Genomic DNA, 24,057 nt, shown 5'->3' on the forward strand with positions numbered 1-24,057 from the left:
CACTGTGACGTATATTCTAAGAGAAATTGGGAGGCAGCATCCTTTGAAGGAGCTAGTAGCCTCTCCGAGTGAAGCTTTAGGGTGGAGTTCCCTCCTGCTCTTTCTTGATGAACAGCTTCAGCTGCTCAGCAATCCAGGGTCTCTGTTGTCGTGTCTTAGCTTCATAATGCGCGACATTCTCAATGGGAGACAGGACCGGACCGCAGTGAATTTGGACGGGTTAGGACTTTATTCCCATCCTGCCAGAATTTAACACTGCCGACCCGCAATGCGTTCTGGGATACGATGGGGAGCGAAGTACACACCAGACTCAACCTCCGAACACGAGGAGGAGAAGGACCAATAGGGGCATCGCTGTGGCGTATTTCCCCTTCAGATGAGAAGGTCCTCGCTGCAGCAAACAGAAAGGGGCGGGGACGGACCACTGTCAGTCCCATACCTTATTTGAAAATGGGACTATTGCACTCCGGAAGTGAAGGGGGCGCTATTTTCCTAATTGCTAGTATAAACACCAAATAGACTGGTGACACCTACTGGTGGAAAGGGAGAACTCCATCTGCCCACACCTGGAGATTTAAGGCTCACATAATGTCAATTTAAAGATCTTCAGTCCAGCTAAAGGACAAAAGATGAATATTTATTACTTTTTGATTTACTTTAACACAAATTGAATAAATGACATGTTTAATTTGTTCAAAATGAAGTAATTTTAACACTTCTAAACAATGATGGGAATCTAAAATAATGGAAATCATTTTTTTGTCAGTTTTTTTTATGTAAATCGCTAAAATAGATTGGTCTTTTTTAGCGACCAATCGCTAAAATTGGTCGCTGAATTTTAGCGACCAAGAAGTGTCAAGTGGGGTTGACACTTCTTTAAGTCTCAACCCCACTTAAATAAGTGGGGTTGAGATGTCTATTGAAAGAAGTTTGAGAGGTTATTCCATTGTCCCATGTGTTCGGCACACGATCCAAAATGGAAAAGGCACAAAGTCAACAAAAGGTATTTTTACCTTTGTAACGGGTGGAACCACCAGGGGTCGCTTCCTCCACATTTTGAGCTCCCATAAAAGGGAAGCTGTCAGGCTGGTGGGCAATTGTCAATCTCCTCTGTGTTTGACCAGGTGTGTTGGCCCACAAGTCCCACTGTTGCGATCAGGTTTGTGTCAGTTTTTTTGTTAAGAAAAACTCTTAATCTGATTATATTCAGTCAGTGTTTGTGTGATGTTTTTATATAGGGCCACACTTCATGTTTTGAGCTGACGATTCCTACCTGGGCGTGTGGTTGGTCGACGCTGCAGGTAGGCTTTGTATATTTTTTTTAACTGGATTGAATTGAATGGTTTTATTGTAAAGATTTAATAGGCGTTTGGTAACTTGTGTTTTTTGTTTTTTGCAGTTGTCGCTGCACCCTGCTGTTCTTTTAGTTTGATTTTCTTTTTCCATTGTTTTCATTTATTTTAGTTTACCTATTGTTTTTTGCAAATACACATCCTCTTATTTTGTAATAATAAATATTGTCTCTTTTATATTGGTTGTTTTTATTGCACTATAAGTGGTCGTAACACCTTCTTAAAACTTTTTTCACATATTAAATAAATACGCTTTTCTAGATGAGGTTGAACATATAATAAACAGCCGTAAACTATTGAAATTGGTAATTCATAGAAGGTAAGGTTAAATTTAGCATGTAGCATAGCTAATTATTTCCCTGCAGGGCACCATTACATAAAAATAGAAAAGTAGATAAAATGTATAATTGAGAAGTGTATTTTATGCTCAAACTTTGTTTTTTATTTTCTTTAACAGATCCACTATTCTATTTGCAACCTTTGGAACGGAGAGAAGATTCTTCCGTATTGCATGAATGATAGATATTGTTGTCCCCTTTGCTCATACAGTGCCGATGAGTCGTTCAAGGTAGTGAACCATATAACAAGAACTGCTACGGTTCAACATAACGGTATGTAAAACTACACTTACACTATAATTTATTCATTTATGTATTTATGTATTTACATTCTTAACAGTTTTCTACTGGGTTTTTTATCATTAAAAAAACCACTAGAAAAAGGTTAATCCTTTTTGAAATATGTTTTTGTACACCAACATTTCTGGACAGTCTTAATACTTTTTATAAACTAAAAGCTACCATCATAGGTGGGTGTAGTACCCTCTACTTCAATATATTTTTAGTAGTAAATAACTGCAAAAAACACTAGTAAGAGTATTTGGTGAAATGTCTACTATTAAGTACGGTTTTACTGATCATAATGTGCAATGTAATATTACTCATTTATTTCTGCAGACATGAATAAAAATGAAGTTATGTGCACTGTTAGGTATTTTAAAAATGAAAATTAAAAATCTTAATATAAGTCAACAAATTAAGGTTAGAAGAAACCTTACAAACAACATGTATCTGTGTGTCGTATTTCTTTACGGGTTAAAATATGTTCTTCATTCTGTGAAGTTACTCGTATTAGGTTGCATATCAACAAAATCTACTCAAATAAGAGTATAACATATGACAAAATAGTCCATATATTTATTAAAACATATGTACATGTTTATCAAAAGTTACAGAGTAAATGAGTAAATCTAATTAGTTAATATGCTATGCTAATTTTTAAAATCTGAAACAAAATGAGGAAAGGACAGTTAAAAAGGTTGAAGCAGTTTTGATGTTATTTGGACTTGGGCTCATATTTCACTTTGAAAATATCTATATTTTTACAGACTCTGTGTGCTGAAGACCACACCTATGCAAAAGCAACCAAGGCACAAATTGAGATTAATTTTTAAAATGTGAACATAACTATTAATTTTGATTTGTATTTATTTATGTTCAATTGACACTGAAACCATAAATTATTTTTTAACAAGAAAGTATTTTTTTGCACAGCATTTTTTTATGACAGTAGAGATGGAAAGGGTAAGACACTGAGAAATATAAAGTGTTAATTATTGTTTTATGCTTTTCACCATGCAGGTACAAAAGATATCGCCAATTTTGCAGGTAAGATTCATTCATAATCATATGCTTCATAGCCATTCTTCTGGTGACAGTCTTGCAATGCACCTGTTTTTCTTTAATTTTCAGATGCCTTTAAATGTACTTGAAGCTGTTCTCCAAGAGGTGATACTAGCACAGGGAGTTGCAGCTTACCTCACCTTGGCATTGACCTGCAAGTGCTTTAAAGCCATTGTGTCTGACCCATTGTTCAGGAAGAGGACTCACTTTTCTTGGCTGGATGGTAAGGACCTTTGACTTTTTTTCACATAAAACATGTAAAATTAGATTTCAACTACATGAAATCGATCATTCATTTACAGGTGAGATCAATTGGGGTAAATTTTCAAAGTCATTCAAGGCAGAAAACCGAATTCCTTTTGCTGTTGTTAGGTGTTCTTCCTGCAACCAGCAATATAAAGACTGTGTGGGCTTCACTGGAAATGGAAGACGAGGAGAGTACCCTCGTTACTACTCTGATGGCATACCTGGACACTGCCCTGGATGTCAGTACTGAATGCAAGGAGAATATTTGTTGTTTTCCAGTCTTTCACACATTTCAGTTGTCACACATTGTTCTTTTTTGGTGACATGTCTTTTTAAATCTGTTCTGCTGACATTTGGACTTGTTCAGTCATCCTTTTGTTTTTCACAATGTGTTCTTTAAACATTATGTACATTTTTGAGTGTTCCTTTTGTTGTAGTTCAGTTGATTTATATTATTTAGTTTTTTTTGTAGAACTGTTGTTTCCAGGAAAAGTTACATTGGGCTATAATATATTAAAAAGAAAGTAGAACCAATAAAGTAGTTGTAAATATATTGTAACAGCATTGTTTAACAATTGGAAAACCTTGTTTGAAAAATTTGAAATGCAAGCAAAGTTAATAACTAAGTATTTTATGTGTACATAAAATGTTTCATATACTTTTTGAACAATGACTGGAATAAATACAAATTTTCTTTACAAACCTTATATACGGCTAAGTTGTTCATGTTTTAGCAATCAGAATCAATAGTTTTTTTATAAACATGTTCAGTTACAAATATGCCATAATACAAAGATTAAAGGTATGCTGAGCGATGGTGGAGACTAGGTGGAGGTGATGGAAACTCAGGTGAGGAGCAGTTGTATACATCAAGCTGGACTTTATGAAGGGTAATTTAAGGAGATGAGACCGGCGCCTATAGGCTGGGACGGAGGCGCATGATGAGCTGATTTGCTGAATTGAAGAGCATTAGAATTTACACATAGGCATAATTTATGTATCCAGTGACTATTCAAAAAGGCTTTCATATAGAAACAAAATAATTCATCCACAGTGGATCATTCTCTTGTCAAATAAACTTTCTAAAACCTACTATCTCTCTGTGTGAGTGTTTCCAGGTTGAAGCTACATTTAAAGTTTTACATGAATCCCTTTGGGTTTTGCAATAATTGGATATTTGAGCGCAGTTTATGAATCAAATGCATCATGGTAAACAATGATAATAGTTGAGGTCACCTGCAACCAAGCATATTATAGTTTTTGGAATGGCACTAGTTATATTTTAGATTTAAACTTATTTATTTTAAGAGTACTTTTCACTACATCACAATCTATTAATTGAACTCCAGCGTTCTTAAAGTATTTGGTATCTGTTTTCTATAGGATGGACTGGTGATCTGCCCAGGGTCCACCACAGCAGCATTCACGAACCCACTATAGGGATAAGCGTGCCTGTATGATAATTAATGGATGGATAAATGTGTTCCTAATGTAATGTACATTTGTCTTTAAAATATTAATTAATTTCATTTATTTTTTAAGCCTTTTGTTTCAGATAGATCGGGTGAGAATAGATAAATACATATACATAATTCTTTATTGTTGCTTGTTTTAAGTTATTACTATAATTTTAACATTCAAGAATAATAGTTTTAATTAATAATTTTTTTTAAAAGGAACATACCACGTGACATACATATCACGTGAAATAACACGTCTTGTAGTAATTTCTTTACTGTTTCATTCGTGTTTATGATGTTGCAAAGTGTCCTTGGGTGTTTTGAAAGGCGCTGTCAAATACAATGCATTATTATTATTATTATTATTATTATTACAATAACGTGGCTGGTACAGGAAATAGCGCCACTAGCGCCCCCTTCAGTTCCGGATTGCAATGGTCCCATTTCCAAATAAGGTATGAGGCTGACAGTGGTCCGTCCCCGCCCCTTTCTGTTTGCTGCAGCGAGGTGGACTTGCTTCAGATGCAGCCTTTGGAGGACACAGCAGTTCTGTCACAGACCCTATTTCTTCTTCTTCTCGTTTTGTGGTGGTTAGAAAACAACAATACACCATCTGCCACCATCTGGCTGGGAGATCTTTCATATTATCCAGGTTAACTTTCCCAGGTTGTGAATCAGTTTTTCTGTCTTCCACATCACATCAGAACATTTTCTATGGTTTCATTTGTTCCACATCGATCACGTTTCCCTGTAACAAATGATGTTCTGTTTGACCCAGTGGGTAAGAATCTGAGACCAGATCCTCTCCTCTCTCCTGGTCCAGATAACTTTTTCATGTGGGTCAGATGGATCTCATGGGAGATGAACTCCCAGAACAGACATGTTGACCTCTGCGTGACCCCAGCAGGGTGTTTTTAAACCAAACACAACCAACCACTGGTTCAGTGTGTCTTCAGAAAAATAAGTAGAAACTGTTATTGTTGTGACCTTTGACCTGGTGTCCAACAGGAACTGGAAGACAAGTAAAACTAAATCCTGTTAATCAGTCATTGCTCAGATCAGGTTTGCTGAATCAGGGAAACTTTGAGGTCAAAGGTTGAATCTCTGTGTCTCTGTTCTGATCCATCAGATCCTCAGAGCTCATGAATAATTCATGAAGATTCATCCAGTTCATGTTTACGATGGAAAATGAAGGAATGTTTCCACTGATTACTGTTTCTGTTGATCTCAATGTTTCCTCAGACTCAGAAGATAACGTCAGAACAACAAAGCTGGTGTAGAGACAGGAGGTCTCACTTCATCAGAAACTGAACATCTGGAGCATTTCTGGTTAAAATGTTTGATTTTCATTTAAAAAATTTATTCAGTGATCAGGGATTTTACTGAAGTAAAACTAATGATACTTTATAAAGATGTTACTGAGGTAAAAAGACAAGAATGTAGGAAAATTACTTCTAAAAAGATGTTTTTCTAAAACGTTATGAGAGTAATGGTGAGTTCACATCAGATGTGTTTGGTATGAACTCTTCATCCACCGTCTCCTGCAAATTTCATCTAAATAAATACAAAGTTTTTTCATGTTTACTTAATGTAACTCAATGTTTTGGCAGAACAGATCTGAAAAAGTCTAACAGATTCATATGAGAGGCCCCATAGGCCAAAACCTACAAACTCTCTTACACGTACTATCAAACCCTCTCACATTCACAGTCAAACCCTCTTGCACGTACTATCAAACTCCCTGACAGAGTTTGATTGCAACGGAAGTTATCTTAAAATTTCAGTTTCTGATTGGACCCCTGGCAAGCTTTTCAAAATAAAAGCGGACTTCCGGTTTATGTTTGATTCATGTTTCTCTCCTGCGGCTTTAAAAATGTAAAACTTTGTGTTAATTGATTTGCTAAATGTTAGAGCCATAAATAGGAAATATTTAAGTTATTTGTAAGATGGTTTATTTGTATTTTATAAAATTTAGTTAGGACGATTGATATTTGTTTAGGCATTTTTATTGTGCAATTTAGTTTTATTTTGAAAGGTCTAGGGAATGAAACAGATATTGGATCTATTGCCATAACACTAAAGGAAATCATGTATCTGAAAATAAATTAAAATATATTATGTTGGCAAAAAATTCTGTAAACCACATATGTGCTACCTCAATCAAAATTGCTGACATTTGACATTTAACAAATCTTTCAGATTACATAAACAATACCTTACCAGGTACTTTTCTGACTTCAGGATGACACAGGGACACCTATAAGACCAATTTTAACTGAGGTTGCACATATGTGCTTTACAGGATTTTTTGCCCACACAATATTTTTTTGTTTCAGATACATAATATTTTTTCCTGCATTCTTTTGGGAGCTTGTTGGTTCCTAATTACATATCAATCATAAAATCGGACCCTGACATCTCCCGGAACCGGATTTGGGTTTGTTGCCTCAGGGCAACATTGCTCTACCAATGGGTCTAAAACGGCAAGTTTTCTACAGTGATTATGAGAAATTAAATACAAATCAAACTAAAACTATATTCATAAAAAAACCTTTGTTGACAAAAATAAATCAGACATGGTTCCAACTCACCAAATATAAAACAAACAACTAACTTTCATTAATGAATGGTACATTTGCGCAAATTACTAAAACGAGCATTTGTGTGTTTGTACATGGGTATGTTTGGCAGAGTTAGAATCACTAAGGATGTTGAAATTAGTCTTTTTCCCCATTATATGTTAAACATCAGGAAGGAATTGCTTGCTGATGTGAAAAAAAGTGTGTATCACATTTTTGGCACTTGATTATTGGCGTACCAGGGAATCACCATCTGTTTATCTGATTATCTATGGGTTGTAGTGACCAGATTCATATCAGTGACAGGAGTTAGGGGTGCAGGTTATAAGAGTTTGTAGTTCTGATTTTTTTGGTAGAATTTGAGCCAAGCAAAGGACAACATTTCCACCAGCTCCCATATCTGGTAGATTTGACCCTGTGTAGATTTTCAAGTTGTAAGGAACACCATCTGCACCAGCCACATGAAGTACTCTGCAGACCCGTATATTTGGGTTTAGCAGGTATTGCTTCAGTCTTTGCCTGCCTTGGAATGGGGCCATTTGTTCAATGATGACCAGCTCTTCACCCTTTGGGACTGAACTTAGTTTTGAGGATAAACAAACAATGAAATAAAGGTTGTACAGTGGATCCTCATGTTTTCATTGGGAATGACCCCAGCTTATGAACCATGCACATTTTGTCCATGAAATGATCTTGCATCCATCTCCTGTTGCTGTTAGTCAATAATAAAGTTAAAAAAAAATTGGCTTTGATAATTATTTTGTAATCAATTGCATATCATTGCATTAGAATAATATTGTCTGGGCAAAAGGGCCCTAACTGCGCAATGTTGCCGTGAGGCAACAAACAAAAAAAAACACAGTTTTAGCATATAAATTATTTTAAAAAAATGTCTTGAAATGATCTATAATGCTTCTTTACATACTTACAGATATTAAAATATTTTTAGTTAGAGTGACCCAAATTTAAACATGAAGAAAAGTGATGTATAACTTACAAGTAGGAGGCAAGGTGCAGCATACACATCTGCTTCATAAAAAGGACTGCTGCTCTTCTAAGTAAAAGGTCACATGAACCTCAATACCTCTTTTATTTGGACAAAAATATGTCTGGAGGTATTTTAAATCATTCCCCCCAAAATAAAATTACAGAGCAATGTGAGGTACAGAAATGTGGTTTGTTGCCCGAGGGCAACGCCATGCCATAGAGGGTTTTAATTAGCAAAACATTATGTATCTGAAAAAAAAATATTGTGTGGGCAAAAAATCCTGTAAAGCACATATGTGCAACCTCAGTTAAAATTGGTCTTATAGGTGTCCCTGTGTCATCCTGAAGTCAGAAAAGTACCTGGTAAGGTATTGTTTATGTAATCTGAAAGATTTGTTAAATGTCAAATGTCAGCAATTTTGATTGAGGTAGCACATATGTGGTTTACAGAATTTTTTGCCAACATAATATATTTTAATTTATTTTCAGATACATGATTTCCTTTAGTGTTATGGCAATAGATCCAATATCTGTTTCATTCCCTAGACCTTTCAAAATAAAACTAAATTGCACAATAAAAATGCCTAAACAAATATCAATCGTCCTAACTAAATTTTATAAAATACAAATAAACCATCTTACAAATAACTTAAATATTTCCTATTTATGGCTCTAACATTTAGCAAATCAATTAACACAAAGTTTTATATTTTTAAAGCCGCAGAAGAGAAACATGAATCAAACATAAACCGGAAGTCCGCTTTTATTTTGAAAAGCTTGCCAGGGGTCCAATCAGAAACTGAAATTTTAAGATAACTTCCGTTGCAATCAAACTCTGTCAGAGAGTTTGATAGTACGTGCAAGAGGGTTTGATAGCGAATGTGAGAGAGTTTGACTGTGAATGTGAGAGGGTTTGATAGTACGTGTAAGAGAGTTTGTAGGTTTTGGCCTATGGGGCCTCTCATAGATTCATCCCTGATGCGATCAGGAAACTAAACTGCCATTAGTTTCATCTTTTGTTATATATACGTTTATATGATACATTATATAATACATTGATACATTGATATTTACATTGATACTTTCATTATTACTTATTATTATTATTGGCTCGTTGCAACAACATTTCTTTTAATTGAAACAATTGAATGACAATAAACTCTGTCTGTTGATTTCTAAATAGGAAAAGTTAGAACTTACCCAACATTCCTACTTCCTCGTTGATCCTCTTCCAAGCGACGTCCTCTCTTTTCCTGTCTTTGTAGTCATGACTTGATTGGTTGTAGACTATAGGACGAGAGCAAACAGCGGAAATTAGTTTATTCTGAATAGTTTTATTTTGTTTGAAGGCACGTCACTACGTCACATAGCGGAGTCTCTCTGATTGGTTGACGCGCCATGTTGAGCTGCGAATGTTCAGCGTCAAACTTTTTCAAATTGTGCAGCGCGCCGCGCCTCCACGTAGACTTTAAATGTAAACCAGACGCGCGAAACGCGTTTCCTGTGAACGCATCATAACTAACCTACATCTGTCTGCTGCCTCTTTTATGACTGGGCAGAAAGTCAAAATATCCAAATATTAAATATCCGTATTAATTTATTAATAAATTAATACGTTTAAATATGAAATGATAAATGAATGCTATGTTGATCAACATAATCCAATGTTTTAATAAAACACATAGAAAGTTCTGGATTAAATCTAGGAAACTGGTGTGTGTTAAGTTTGAGCTGATGATGTCAGACCAGTTAAACCAGTGGTAACACATAAACTATGGTTTGTTTATTATATGGGTAGATCTAAACTTTTTTTTTTACATCTGTTTATTCTGTAATTTTTGTGTTTTATCATGTAAATATTCTTTACTAATAAACCTGACTGATGTGAAATACATATTCCTGTTTGATCCATAAAGTTATTATAATTAAAAGTTATAACTTACCTGACATTCCAACTCCCTCACTGAATATTCCTGTTTGATCCATAAAGTTATGATAATTTAGAAACAATAACATTATTCTGATGGTTTCTAAATGAACTTGAAGCTCCAGTACCTGTTTCCAGTCTGAGGTGAAAGAAGGTTGTCATGGTTACCACAGTAGAAAGTGAACCTGGTCACACCCAGCCTGCTGTACTGTTGACTCTCTGTCAGCTGACTGAACCGCAGCTCACCGTCTGGATCAGCTGGTAGGACGGGTTCAAGCAGCAAACTGTTTGCATGAACCGCTGAACTTCCTCATCCAGACAGAAACAATGAAACTCTGACTGGTGGAGCTTCAGTCTGAACTGGTTTATACTGGGAACCATTATATGATCCCCTGACCAGTTCATCTCTCAGTCCATGGACTTTAATCTGACTTTACAAACTGGCCTCATCCTGCTACTTCAGATCAGCTGTTCTCTGAGGAGAGTGTTGCTAACTGTTATGTTAAAGTTGCTAACTGCTCTGTTATTCTCTGGGGTTCTGGTTCCAGGTAATCGGGCCTGCAGGCTGGAGTTGGCCACATGTTATTGTTGCTTCTCGTCTCCCTGCTGGTTTTACTCCAGAGATCCCAGTTTGTTGGAACATGTTTGTGACTCACCTACCTGAGATTCTGCTGCAGTGACAGATTTATTCCAGCAGGTCGGTCCAGAAGGGGCGGATCAGAATCAGAAACCGATCCTGGTGACCTACCTGCTATACCCACCAGAGTTCTGATGGTCCAAACATCCAAACCTAGAAAACATCAATTTGTTCTTCTCCTCTGACTCTGAACCAAACATCTCCTACCTGAGGTCTGATCCACCAGAACCAGGTTCTTCTGGAGCAGCTTGAATTAACTGGACCTCATGGTTGACTGGAAAGTTCTGCTGGTTGTTCTGTAGAAATAATCTGGTTTCTGCTCATCTAGTGACAGCAGAATGTCTGGAAACCAACCAGGGGAGTTTCTGGTGTTTAACGGAACCAATCAATCAATCTTATTAGCATAGCACTTTTCAGCAGCACGGCTTTACATCACACCAATAACAGACGTCACATTTTGTCCAGAGCTTCGTTAAAATGAACGTTAATCAGTTTTGATTTAAAGGATCTCAGTGTTTCAGCTGTTTGGCAGTTTTCTGGAAGTTTGTTCCAGATTTGTCATGCTGAATGCTGAATGCTAGCCGCTGTGTTGGTGTGATCAGGTCAGTCAAGTTAAATTAATCTGCCTGTACACTGCTAGCTAACAAGCTAGGCTAATCAGAAGACAGAAAAACTGAATCTTACCGTGAAGAACTTCCTGTTCCTGTCCTCTGGTCGGTTGACTGTGAAATGAACACGACGCATTTAGCTTGGTTCTGACGCCCTTTGACCTCTGGGTGTTGAACAGAGCCCAGGCGGTTTGTTTACATCAGCAAATGACTGATTAAAATTAACTCAGTTCAATTAATTAATGTTTAAGTTATTTACATTCAATAAAATTAGACACAGGACATTAACATGTTAAAACATTTTAAAGCAATTAATCACATTTTCTTTTTACCTACAAAACTTAACAGTAGGAACCTTTGTATTCATGTGTTTCTGGTACGTCTATAAATCTGATGCACAAACAAGATCGATGGAGGATGAAGATACTTCTCTCACCCAACTGGGGTTAATTTCTGCTTCTAACAATCTGATTGGACGCTGGAAAATCTGTTGTGTTCAAGTTGTGCTAATAGCAGTTAGGCTAGCTATTCAACGCTAAATAAGCATCTTAACGCTAACCATGTAGCAGCTAATGCTAACGTCAGCGAAATTATCTCCATTGAATAAATATTTTAATTAAAACATTAATGGAATCTGTAAACAGGATTTCTCTCCAAAACAACCACAAAATGCTCCTTTCATCACAAACAACAACCAAAATAACATGAATGTAAACACTCACAGATCTGGGTTGCTAGGAGACAGCTGCTCGGTCAGCTCCATCTTGTTGGTTTTGTGGCTTCTCATGTTCCCAGGTCATCTCCAGTTGTCTCAGCTGATGATCTCCTGGTTTCTGTTAGCAGAAATCCATCCAGCTGCTACAGCAAGAGCTGGGGTCACTTCCTCCTTTGGCTCCACCCACTTTTGGTGACCTGAGGCTTCTTCAGAGACTTTTTGTTCCCTTTCTTTAAAACTAGCACTCTAGCTTTGTAGCTGGCATCTTAACATGAAACATGTTGATGGTGAAATAAGGTTTCATGTGGTGTTCCTCAGGGTTCTGTTTTGGTGCTGCTGTTATTTCTGGTTTACATTCTCACTCTTCACCACATTTTGATCCCTTAATGATTATTGAGATCATACATTACTATTTAAATCATTATTATTGTGCATTTTATGGCTCTTTTTTAGGTAGCAGCGTTGATATGGGTATATGGGTGGTTGCCCAGGGGGGCATTTCAAAGGAGGCACACGTTAAGAGGCTGAAAGCTAACGGTGAGAGAATCTTCTCAGCAGGATCACTGAACCTTTTGTTCAAGTTTCCTTCAATTAAAATTCTCAAAAATCCTTTATTTTAATATGTTTTCTTTATTACTGCCCCTTCTTTTAAAACATCCACAAATAAATAATCTTAACAGTGGTTCTGTATCAGCAACAGCTTCAGTGGTTTCTGAAGGACTGACATGAACTCTTGACCTTCTGCTACAGAAATAAAATGGAGACCAGACTGTAGAGCTGTGACTCCATGTCCTGGTTTGATCAGTTTCTAATCAGTTTCTCATCAGTAGATGATCAGACTGAGAGCAGAGAGGACCAACGTCTGCAGGACGATCCGACTGCTGGAGACACAACTTGCTGATTTCATCACTGGGAAAGAAACAGCAGATTAGCCTTTTGACCACAGAAACATTCAGAAACTGTTGCCTCAGGTAACATCTGAGAGAAATCAACTCACCCTCCAACTTTATCTTGGTGTGTGTTCCCACACCATCAATGACGACGCTGCACTCATAGGTTCCAGTGTCGTCCAGCTCCAGATTCCCCAAGATTATGGAGTAGTTCTTCTTCTTGAACTCCGTTTCGGACCAGGACACTCGACCTTTATACCTCTGGTGCTGGAGGTTTGGGTTGGGAGTGTCTTTGTTAATGTCCAGCAGATTCTTGTCATCTTTGTCCCTCCAGAAGACGTTATCAGCTGCAGAACCAGAGTAGCAGGGCAGCACGGCACCTTTACCAACTAAACCTGGGACAAAATCCTGGCAGATCACTGAGGGAGAGCAGAGGAGGAGATGAAGACCACAGCAACACCAGAAACACTGAGAAACCTACAGCAGAGCTGATATGAAACCCAACAGGAACAGGAAGTGTGTTCAGACTGACCTGACGGTATGATCACAAAGATCCAAAGCCTGGAGAGAAACAGAGTTCAGTTTCACCAAGTTGGATCCAAAAGCCAGAACAGAATAATGATATGGATGTTTAGAAACCACAGCTGGATTATAATCTGGTATGACAAACTCTTGGGTGTGGCTGGAATTACAAAGCTAATAACCGGATATTACAGGTTCAGGTTGAGGCCTGTAAAGTCAACTCATCAGGTTCATCAGTAAACTTCAACATTTGCGAATACAACAGAAATTCCTAGAAATGGATGAGTCATTGTTCTTTGTTCGACATTCAAGACGTTTTTCCTCTTTCTTTAAGGAACCGGAACAACAAACCTGATAAGTGACTTCATGGCTGTTTGGAGTTTGTAGAAACTGAATAAACTGTTAACGGTGAATGTTTGCTAACAATCGTTAAGCGACAGGAGTTCCGGTAAATGGGTGAATTATTTAAATGATGCGTCGCATCATTGTGACGTATGGAACCAAATTCAGGCGTTTGAAGGAGCCGGCCTCTCTGGTCAATGAGCAGAAGAAGAGTTTCAGACGGGTTAGACTTTAGCTGTGTCCGAATTCAGGGTCTGCATCCTTCGAAGGACGGATTTGTAGGCCGATTACGTCATAGCGTGGCGACAAGGCCTGTCCGAATTCTAAGACTCCTTCAAATGCATCCTTCAAATGCGTCCTTCTTTTCCCCAGATTTGAAGGATGGGTCCGGTGTATCCTTCACGGCCCGCGATATCCCATAATTCATTGCGGGTTCCAACTGGGCATTCAGGCAGAGCGATAATGGCGGTGAATAGCGACAAATTATTTAGCTATATAACACTTTAAATGACACAACGTGATTTGGTTCAACGTTTTTAGGCGAGAATGTAAGTGTGTAAATCTTAAATATATGCTCGGTTCATCAATACATCACCTAATTGCAATATTGCTCTAACATTTTCGGACCTGTCTGCTACCGCTGCTTTAACAGCCAGCTCCCCGCCAGCTGTCAGCCGGCCAGGCGCTCCAGGTTCGGTACACCGAGAGAAAACGCCTAACTCCTGGCACATTGTTATAAAAACTCCCGCTAGCTTTCCCCAATGAGTGGGAGTTAAACACCGATATTATTCAGACAGGTCTGGTTGAAAATGTTTGGTTTACAAAGTATTTCAAAGCAGAGCACATCGGTTTGATTTATTAATTAAAGTTAAGCCTTCAAACATAATAAGTTTATTTAACCGTAATGTCCTATCTGCGATGTGGAGAGTATTATATTTGTAAATGAATAATTTGTATTCCTTGTAGAAAAGTGCAGTACACATTTGAACATTTTAGAATCAAACTAAGAGATTTCCTTTTTACTATGGAACATCCTTTACTATAAAAGTTGAAGAATAATATAGAAATCAGTAATACATGACTGAAAAACAAACTTCGGCTCCGTTGTTTTTTTGTTTTTTTTTTCTTCTCCGCTCTCTGCTTCACGCTGTCACGGTTGCTTGGCAACATGAGTTACGCTGAGGTGGGGGCGGGGACAGTTGGTGAAGGGTAGATCTGTCCGAATCCACAGATATTTTTCTTCCGGTCTTAGTTTATTCCCGGCCTTCGAAGGACCCGTCCTACGTAGACCAGTCCTTTAGGTTTATTCCCATCCTGACACCTGCATATGTTGCCTAGCAACCACAAGCTGAACAAGACTAAACATTTAGCTGTTATTTAATTAATATTTTGATTACCTTTTTTTCAAAAATTATAACAAAAACTCTATCTATGCAAATGACAACGGCCTAACAACACGACTGCCAGAATTTAAAAGTGTCGGCCCAAATGCATCCTGGGATACGGCGGGCAGGGAAGGACACACCTTACTATGCATCGTATTGATCTCTTTTAGGCAGTGGTTGTTTCTGATATGAGCCAGAACAACTAGACAGATATAAATGCATCTAATCCCAGAGTGTCAGACAGTCACAGCCTCATCACAGACAGTTCACCAACATGTTTAAGGATCCCAGTCGTTTTAGTTTTTAAAGCTCCATCACATATAAAATATTAATTCACATCATTTCAAAATCATAGCTGTAAATTTCTGGCTGGTCGGATTGGACTCTGATCAGAAAACATTCAGGATTTTGTTTTCTGTTGCTTTATTTCTGTTGTTTTCAGATTCATAAAATCAAACTTTGGTTCTCCTCTTCTATCAGAACAGGAAACGTTCATATCAACACCTGTTGCCATGGTAACACACCTGGTTGGTGTCAGGAAGTCTCAGTTCTGGGTTCGGTTCTGATCCAGTCAGCCCGCTGGTCCGGTCCGGGTCGTCCTCCATGTCCTCCAAGTTTGTCCAGAAGACGCCGTCTCTCAAGACGGGTCCAGCTGTCCAGAGGTTCTGGCCCGGTCCGGATCTGGAACGGAGCAGACGGGTCAGCCAGAGGAACCTGGAGGTAAAACTGGACTGCTTCCAGTCTAACCAGCATTTAAATCCACTAGGACCAGTACAGACCACTGGAGCGCCTGTCACTGGGTAACCACGGCAACAGCACCGACAGATTTAAATACATTTGTTTGCAGCCATCTAGTCCAGGAAGTAATCTGACACCAAACAAAGTCAATATCTGACATTTACAGCTGAACAACCAGTCCAAACTGGTTCAAACTGGTTCCTACTGGTGTGAAACCAGTGGATGGTTCCTGGTGTGACACAGACACTTTGTTTTATTGTTTAGAGAGAAGAAGGATCAGCTGGGAAGAGGAAGTTTATGGAGATTTTCCCCACAGGTGGATTTAGTGCTGCTATCTGGATCAACCAGTCTGGGTCCAGTGAGGTCACCGGGTCAGAACCAACCTCCTGGTTCTGGACTCCAGGTTGTGTTGCTGCTACCAACAGCAGGTAAAGCAGAGGGCGTGTCATGCTGAGGGTGTGGTTTCATTGAGCTGCAGGTGGGCGGAGCCTCCTGTCAGGTACAGTCAGGATGTTCAGCAGGAAGTAACAGAGTTTTAAATCAAAGATAAACAGCAATAATTTAATTTAGGTTATATAACCTGAGTGAGAAAAAAAATAGGGATACATTTTCAGTTGTATTTTCACCACCAAATATTTAACTTCAAACTAAATGTTCAACTCAGGAGCTAAACTCTTAGCTCACTGGCTAAATGAGGAATAAGAATTGTATGAAAGTTTTTGTTCTATTCTTGTTGAGAAGTGTTCATAAAGCCGTCACTGTGATTTTCACATTTATGACACCAAAATGTTTCTCATTAGCTCCAAGACAGCATGTTTGAAATAAATTGTAATAGAAAGCAATGCTCTGATTAAAGTTAAAATTTGAACTTGTTTCTCTTTAAACCGGCTGTGTGATGCGTTCAGGGAACCCAGAGACATTAAGATGTGTTTCAGTTTCCTCTACAGACCGCAGAGTTTTTCCTCTGACTGGTTTAATCTGTGACGATGTGCAGCCAGAATCTGGATAAATGTAATAATTAACCATGAAGACGGTTCATGGTTCAGCAAACATGGATGAAGTTATTAGAGTTTTAAAACTTAAAGGAGGTTATTTAGCTTCACAGAGACATGAAGTTTGGATCATGTGACCTGTGTGTGGTTTAACCAGACTGATCCACTTCCTGTTCCTGAGCCAATCGGACCTGCTTACAGTTGGAACCGGGTCGAGCTACGTTTGCAGAACCTCTGTCTGGATCCAAAGAGGAAGGAAAACATGGAAGTGAGACCGTCTGCGGGAAGAAGTGAGGAAAGGTTCTGGTCTGCCGATCGGGTTCGGACCAGAAACTGCTGAGGAAGACGACCTCAGTACTTCATCAGCAGGAACAGAACCAGAACCGTCTCTGGTAGATCTCCATCCACCAGGAAGAACCAGCAGCTCCTCCAGAACCAGCATGTCCTGACTGGACCTCTGACTGGGAACCAGAACCAACCAGAACCATCTGGACCACCTGACCCGGTTCTACCTCTGCTGGTTGGTTCTGATCCAGAGTCATGAAAACGACCCAGAGCTGCTTAAAGTTTATATCAAGTTCAGAGACGACAGAGCTCCATCCCATGGTAACTAGCATAAGCTAATGCTAAAACACTACGCCAACACAAAGAAAGCTAACGCTAAAGCGCTGCAACAACATGGTATTAGCACAAGCTAATGCTAACGTGGCACTTTGAAAGCTTTCAAAAAGTTACTCAGATAACTCAGTAACTAGTTACTTCCTGCTCTGCAGATGTTAAAGAGTGAAGATGAAAGGTGCTGAACCCGAATCCTCTCAGAACCATCAGCTTCCTGACATCTCTGGAAACCCGACGCCCAGAAATGAATAAAAATGTTTCCAGAGTTTCTGCGGCTCTGCCTCCAGAGCGCCATCAGCTGACTGGGGGCGGGGCCAGTCAGGTAACGATCCAGAACCAGAACCGGTCCTGGAGTCACAACAACAACCAGCATGCTGTTCATCTGTGTGACGGTCAGAACCAGCAGAAAGCAGCTGGTTCACCAGTCCAACCGGGTCAGCAGGAACACGGAGAAGACATTCCTCTGGAGACTCAGATACAGATCATCTTCATCATTATCTTCTTCATCATGATGAAGATGATTAGCTTCATCATCTTCATGAATATCATCATCTTCCTCCTTCCCAACCACAAATCCAGCATAAATTAGGACAAAACGACAACTTTTAAATCCAGTGTTTTTTGGTTTGTGAAAACATTTGAGCCGAGGAATTTGAATCCTGATCTGAAGGAACGAGATTATGGGTTAGATGTTCCACCTACAGTTGCAGATGTTCTGATGCAGATGCCACGGGACAAGTTGGGACAAGTTGGGACAAGTTGGACAGGAATATCTACTGACTGACTGAAGAAATATTCTCTGTAAAACAGACGGAGCTCTGCTGTCAGCAGGACTACATTAATCTGTCAGATTACTGAGGACGGTTTGTTTTATTTATTTTGCTACAACAAAGTATGAGATCCACACAAAGAGATAAAAAATAAATAAAATGAAGGAAACAAACTCCTGAAAATGTGCAAAATTACCTGAACAAAGTCCTGCTGCTGATGTGTTAAAAGACTAAATATTTCATATCACTCTGATTTATTCTCGTATTATTACGAGTTTATTGTATACTTTTTCTCAGCCTCACTGCTCAGCGTTCTCAGAAACATTCATCCCTCATTCAGTCCGAACAGGAAAGGTTCTGATTGGACCGTTTCTCAGTCAGCCCTGTTCCCTCCTGGGACCAGAACCCGAACTGGGTCCGACAGAACCTGCTCCAGAACTCGTCAGACACTTTTCTAGAATAAATTTGATTTCATGATTAAAATCTTGAACGAAACACACAGAAAACAACGGAATCTGGATCAGAACCGAGCAGCAAACATCTAAACCTGTTTCTCCGCAGCTTTAAAATCAACGAACCGAACCGAACAGAACCTCTTCACAAGTCAAGATCCAACATTTCAGCAAAAGCAGCTTCAGAACCAAAGTTCTGGTTGTGTTTGCTCACCAGAACTGCGCTACAGTTTTATTCTCCGCAAAATCAGAAGGAAATCAGACACCAACCTTTGAAGGAGAGATAATGGAGCCCTCCAGAACCAGAACCAGGAACAGAACCAGAGCCCTTCTGGCCGCTGAAGAAGTAATGCAGCTCAGCTGATTGTCCTTCCCTCATCCTAACAGGTGTGTCGTTGGATGCAGACCTTTGAATGACTCCATCTAGTGGACAGAAGTTGGAGCTGCAGCATCTCAAAACAAAATACCCCCAAACCCCCCAAAAAGGTTATCTAAAACTGGTCCATTCTGCAGATTGTGCCAGTTTTCTTTTAGCTTCTTAAGCTGATTTTATACAGTAATAGAAATAGATGAAAATACAAATTATTACATTTCTTTTCTAAATAAGAACATGCCTAAAATGCTAAAGCCTCAGGGCTAGCAGGGCCATCCCTGCTGCTAGCCCTAGAAAATTGAAAAGAAAAGGTGTAAAATGTCTTAATTATATTTAATTATATTTATAATTTATTTTTTATTCTACAAATGAGTTGTTTTTATTGGAGATTCACTTTAATTTCCTACTTTACAAAATGCCTTAAATGCCTCAGGACATGCAGGTGACCCTTTGGTCAAAAATGCAAAAATGCCGCAACAGGCCGTAGAAAAGCCACATCAAATCTGGACGCACTAAAACAGACCAGTAAGAACTTTATGAGGCATTTTAAAGACTTTAACTATGAGCGCTACGAGAGGCTAACAGCTAGCACTTAGCACAGCAAGCTGGTTTGCTGGCCGTGACAGACGCATGGATTTTATTTACAAGAAATGGGGTGAGTGTTACTTCTCTATTAAGCTAACTATTTAACATGGTGTCTAAATGAGCCGAATATAAAGAACACGCTTTTACCGCAATGAGGTTAAACTCTAATAACTTCATTAATGTTTGCTCAACCATAAATATAGAGGAACCAAAATTAATTTATTTTAAACATGCCTTCTAGGAGCAAATAAACATTTTAATGTCATAAATGTGAACGGTGACAGCCTGATAAACACTTCTCACAAGAGTAAAGCATCTCTGAATGTCAAAACCTTGCACAGAACTCTTATTCTTCAGCATTGGCTAGTGGGCTAAATGTTTAGTTAAATATTTAGCTTGGAGTTAAACATTTGGTGTTGAAAATTTTTTTCACTGACAGGTTATATAACCTAAATTAAATTATTGCTGTTAATCTTTAATTTGTAACTCTGTTACTTCAGAGGTTTGCTTTGGAAAGTTGCCATCAGTTTTCAGCCATGTCCTGCTGAACATCCTCAGGTAAATAACTCTACCTGACAGGAAGCCCCGCCCCCCTGCTCAGGTTACTGACTACCTGACAGGAAGCCCCGCCCCCCTGTCAGGTTACTGACTACCTGACAGGAAGCCCCGCCCCCCTGTCAGGTTACTGACTACCTGACAGGAAGCTCCGCCCACCTGCAGAGCAATGAAACCAGACCCTCAGCATGACACGCCCTCTGCTTTACCTGCTGCTGGAGGCAGCAACACAACATGGAGTCCAGAACCAGGAGGTCGGTGAGACTGGTCCCAGACCAGTAGGAACCAGTCCAGACTGGTTGATCCAGTTGTTCTAAATCCACCTGTGGGAAAATCTCCATAAACATCTATTTCCCATTGATTTTTAAACTGTGGCAATCTATACAGCCTTCCGAATAAAGTTTCAAAAGGTGTAAGCCCTGATGTACTTGTAATGTTAATATATAATTTTACCAAGTCTAAACATTGCGTCCAGGGCCGACCGGTTTCATATCTAGGAATGATATTTTTGCAAAGTGGTTTTGGTGCTGTTAGAGCATCAGGGTTTTTTGTTGGAAAAAGTTCAATCCACTTGGAGAAAGCATCAATTATTATCAAACAATACTTTTTACCTTCACTTTTATTTAATTCTATACTAGGTTGCCCTGAGGGTTGTGTTTAGCGCAGATTAAACAAGCTTTACAAAAAATTATTATTATTTTTTGAATAAGAAATAAATCCATAAGTATTTGTCCCACCATCCCTCCTGTCGAGACATGCGACACGTCATGGCTCGATATTGCAGCCCAATTATACAGATTTTTTGGTAGGATAGGTTTATTCTCAGGAATGTCCTTTAGAAGAACTTCCTCTTTTTCTGACAACATTTGTCAGTGTCGGCTAGGGTGCAAATCATGTCCCTTTTGTACCCATGCTGTCCAGAACAATGCTTTTCTAGTTAAACCAGTGGATGGGCTAATTTCTAGATTTGTAGAAGTAGCCACCCAATCAGTAGCTGTTTCTCCTTCTTCCACAATACTGCCTAACTGGCTCCACTGCTCACTTTTTTTTTATTTGTTTAAACAGAGACACATGCGGAGGCCTCCACGTTCTGTTTAAGGATTTTAGTTCTTCTGGGAGAGCAACAGCTGCCATCGAGTTGTGCTCTGTGTCTGTGTACTGATAGGTCATGGTTATCTTAGCTGGGGTGACCTTGTTGAGTCTGGCTTCATAGCCCTTATCAGGCCCAGGAGTAGTTTTGAACCAAAGAGTGACATGTAGGTCCTCAGAAGACATTTGATCCTGCGCTCCTAAAGCCTTCTCTTCCTTTCCTCTCTTGATAAAACACTTGTTCATCCTGGAAAAAGGCTCCTGAAACCCTTTTCTTTTCTCTTGTGATCCCTTCTGCATGAATAGCGTGATTTATATACTCGTTTAAAGTTCTAGTCCCCAATCCTATGTAATGTTTAACTACCCATGATCTTATTCCATCTTTTGACCTCGCATGCAATGAGTTTTTTTAACTGTTGTTTATATGGGCCGTTTTCGTCATCATTTTTCATTAACCCACTATGTATCCTGAATGCAGTTGTCTTTCTCACCCTATAGTCATCAAAAGTCTCTTCTTCCTTCTGTTTGATTCTGCTTATCTCAGTGTAATTTGTTCTGCGTTGATATCTCTGAACTGTCCTTGCTGCTAAAGCATTCGATCTGTTTGTTAATTCTTTGCTATTGTGTGCAAGGATTGCAGGAGGATCCCCATTTAATCATGCCAATCGCTGCCTAGAGAGGTCATCCACACTTGTTGGACTTCCTGTCCATTAAGGTGGTAGGATTGACGCAGATTATTCATTTCTTCAACAAAGCAGTTTACATCCTCTTTAGGAGGTGTAATCCCTTCTGACGCCTTTTTTTTTCGTCCTCCAAGGTCCATGTTCTGTACACCAGAATCGTGGGCTGTGCTCCATCTGCCCCTGCATTAGGATTTGCCACCTGTATCATAGGATACAATCCAGTTGTATGTTGCTGGTTATCTTTCCCTGTTGAAGGACACAATGCGGGCGGGGGAGAAGGCCCTGTGAGAGCTGCAGGTCCCTGCACCAGGCCTTCCCTCCAGGTTTTTGGACCATTTGATCTTGTGATGGTCCTTCACTATTACTTTACTCATATTCCGAGGGTGAGAGCAACTCAGGATATAATCTTATGGGCTGTTTTTGCTTTTTTCTATGTGTTGTTGCTTCTACACACATCCACTTCACCTACTGCCCCACCTCCTCCTGCTGCACTGTCTGTTTTCTCCCCGGCTCTGTTTCATTGTCTTCATTTCTATGTAACATCAAATTCTTTTCTACACTCTGTTCTGCATTTTTTTTCTTTATTTTTCTCTAGAACTGTTTTTTCCTTCTTCTCTTTTTAATGCTAATTCTAACCAAAATTGTACATCATCATATCCTTCATCGCGCATTTTCTTTGGATTTGACTTTGTTTTTTGCTTTATGTTATCCTACAATGAAGTTAGTTTTTGTGAACTTAGACGGCCGTCAAAGTTATAGGTAGTTATCCATTTATCTAAATGTTTTATTTGGTGCGGATACTTATTTTCGACATGTTTCCAGTCATTTGTTTTTAAATCGTCTGTTGGCTTATTTTTGCTAATCCCTTTCCTCCCTTTTTTTTTTATTTTTAATTTTTTTTTTAATGAAATTTGGTCCAGGTTTGTTGACTCCTAGGGAGTCCTATGAACTGGAGATCTTTTCAGCAGGCCAGCAGTTAAAACAACCTTGTTGTGGTATTCCCCGCTTTAACTCTTATGAGTGGGGGAATCTTGCCTTTGCATCCACAAAAGGTTTGCTGCTTACAACCCTACTGTTTTATATGAGATGAAACAGAGTGGTGTTTACACCTCCAGTCTCTCTCACAATCACACTTTTGTTCATGGAACTTAAGCATCTGTCGTCGCCGGACTCCGCAGTCCGTTTAACACGTTTAACATCCAGGCACTGTCACCTAACAGGACAAGGTCTCCAACCTTGCAGCACAAGGCACCGTTCGCCTGTCACACGTAATTTTGCGCTAGGACTTCGCCGTCCTACACGGATTTTTGTGCTCTACTTTTACCTGTTAGAGTCTAGAATTTACAGGGTTTTTCTGTGCGGGCAATGAACCTCAGTCACTCCCGCACACGGGGCTGTTCGCTTAGTGTCCTCTGAAGAACAGGCTGCCAAGGACAGAAAGTTTACTCCCGTGAGACAAGCACTTCAGTGGGAGTGAGTGACTCCCAGCCACTCGCCACTTTTAACCAGAATCACTCACCCCCTGTTGTCTTTCCTTGGAGTGCCGTCAACCGTCAGGTTCCAGCAGGCAGGAAGAACTCCAGCCCTTGAACAGGTATTTACTGGAAACCGCTCGCCTGACGGAATCCTTCTGGTATGTTGACATCCGTCTCGAAGGACCAAATTATGTCAGAGTTGACACCTATTAAATAAATGCAGGAAAGACAAGAGTGGCAGAGATTCTGAATACTCGTGAGGAGAACAGACAGAGATTCAGTTACAAATCTCCTACTGCTCTGAAAGCACATTTGCCTGCCCCTCTCTTTTTATTGTCTTTAGGATCCCTAATCACAGAGAGCTCTGTAACTTTAAAGGGAGGGGGAAAGACACT

At 39.3% G+C, this 24,057-nt stretch overlaps 1 long non-coding RNA gene and 1 pseudogene across 1 annotated transcript; both read right to left on the minus strand.

Moving 5' to 3' along the window:
* Positions 1-12,803: 12,803 nt before the first annotated feature.
* On the minus strand, positions 12,804-19,302 carry LOC106915697 (uncharacterized). The gene is made up of 5 exons (XR_001417832.2): positions 19,173-19,302; positions 15,857-16,013; positions 13,616-13,644; positions 13,191-13,502; positions 12,804-13,102 (listed from the first exon to the last, which is right to left on the minus strand). It is a non-coding gene; the product is annotated as an uncharacterized LOC106915697 (long non-coding RNA).
* Positions 19,303-20,891: 1,589 nt separating this feature from the next.
* LOC148160568 (uncharacterized) lies at positions 20,892-22,851 on the minus strand (annotated as a pseudogene).
* Between the last annotated feature and the right edge of the window lie 1,206 nt (positions 22,852-24,057).

This window comes from Poecilia mexicana, unplaced genomic scaffold (genome assembly GCF_051168715.1).
Source record: "Poecilia mexicana isolate PSO_F unplaced genomic scaffold, ASM5116871v1 scaffold_2, whole genome shotgun sequence".
Classification (NCBI taxonomy): Eukaryota; Metazoa; Chordata; class Actinopteri; order Cyprinodontiformes; family Poeciliidae; genus Poecilia; species Poecilia mexicana.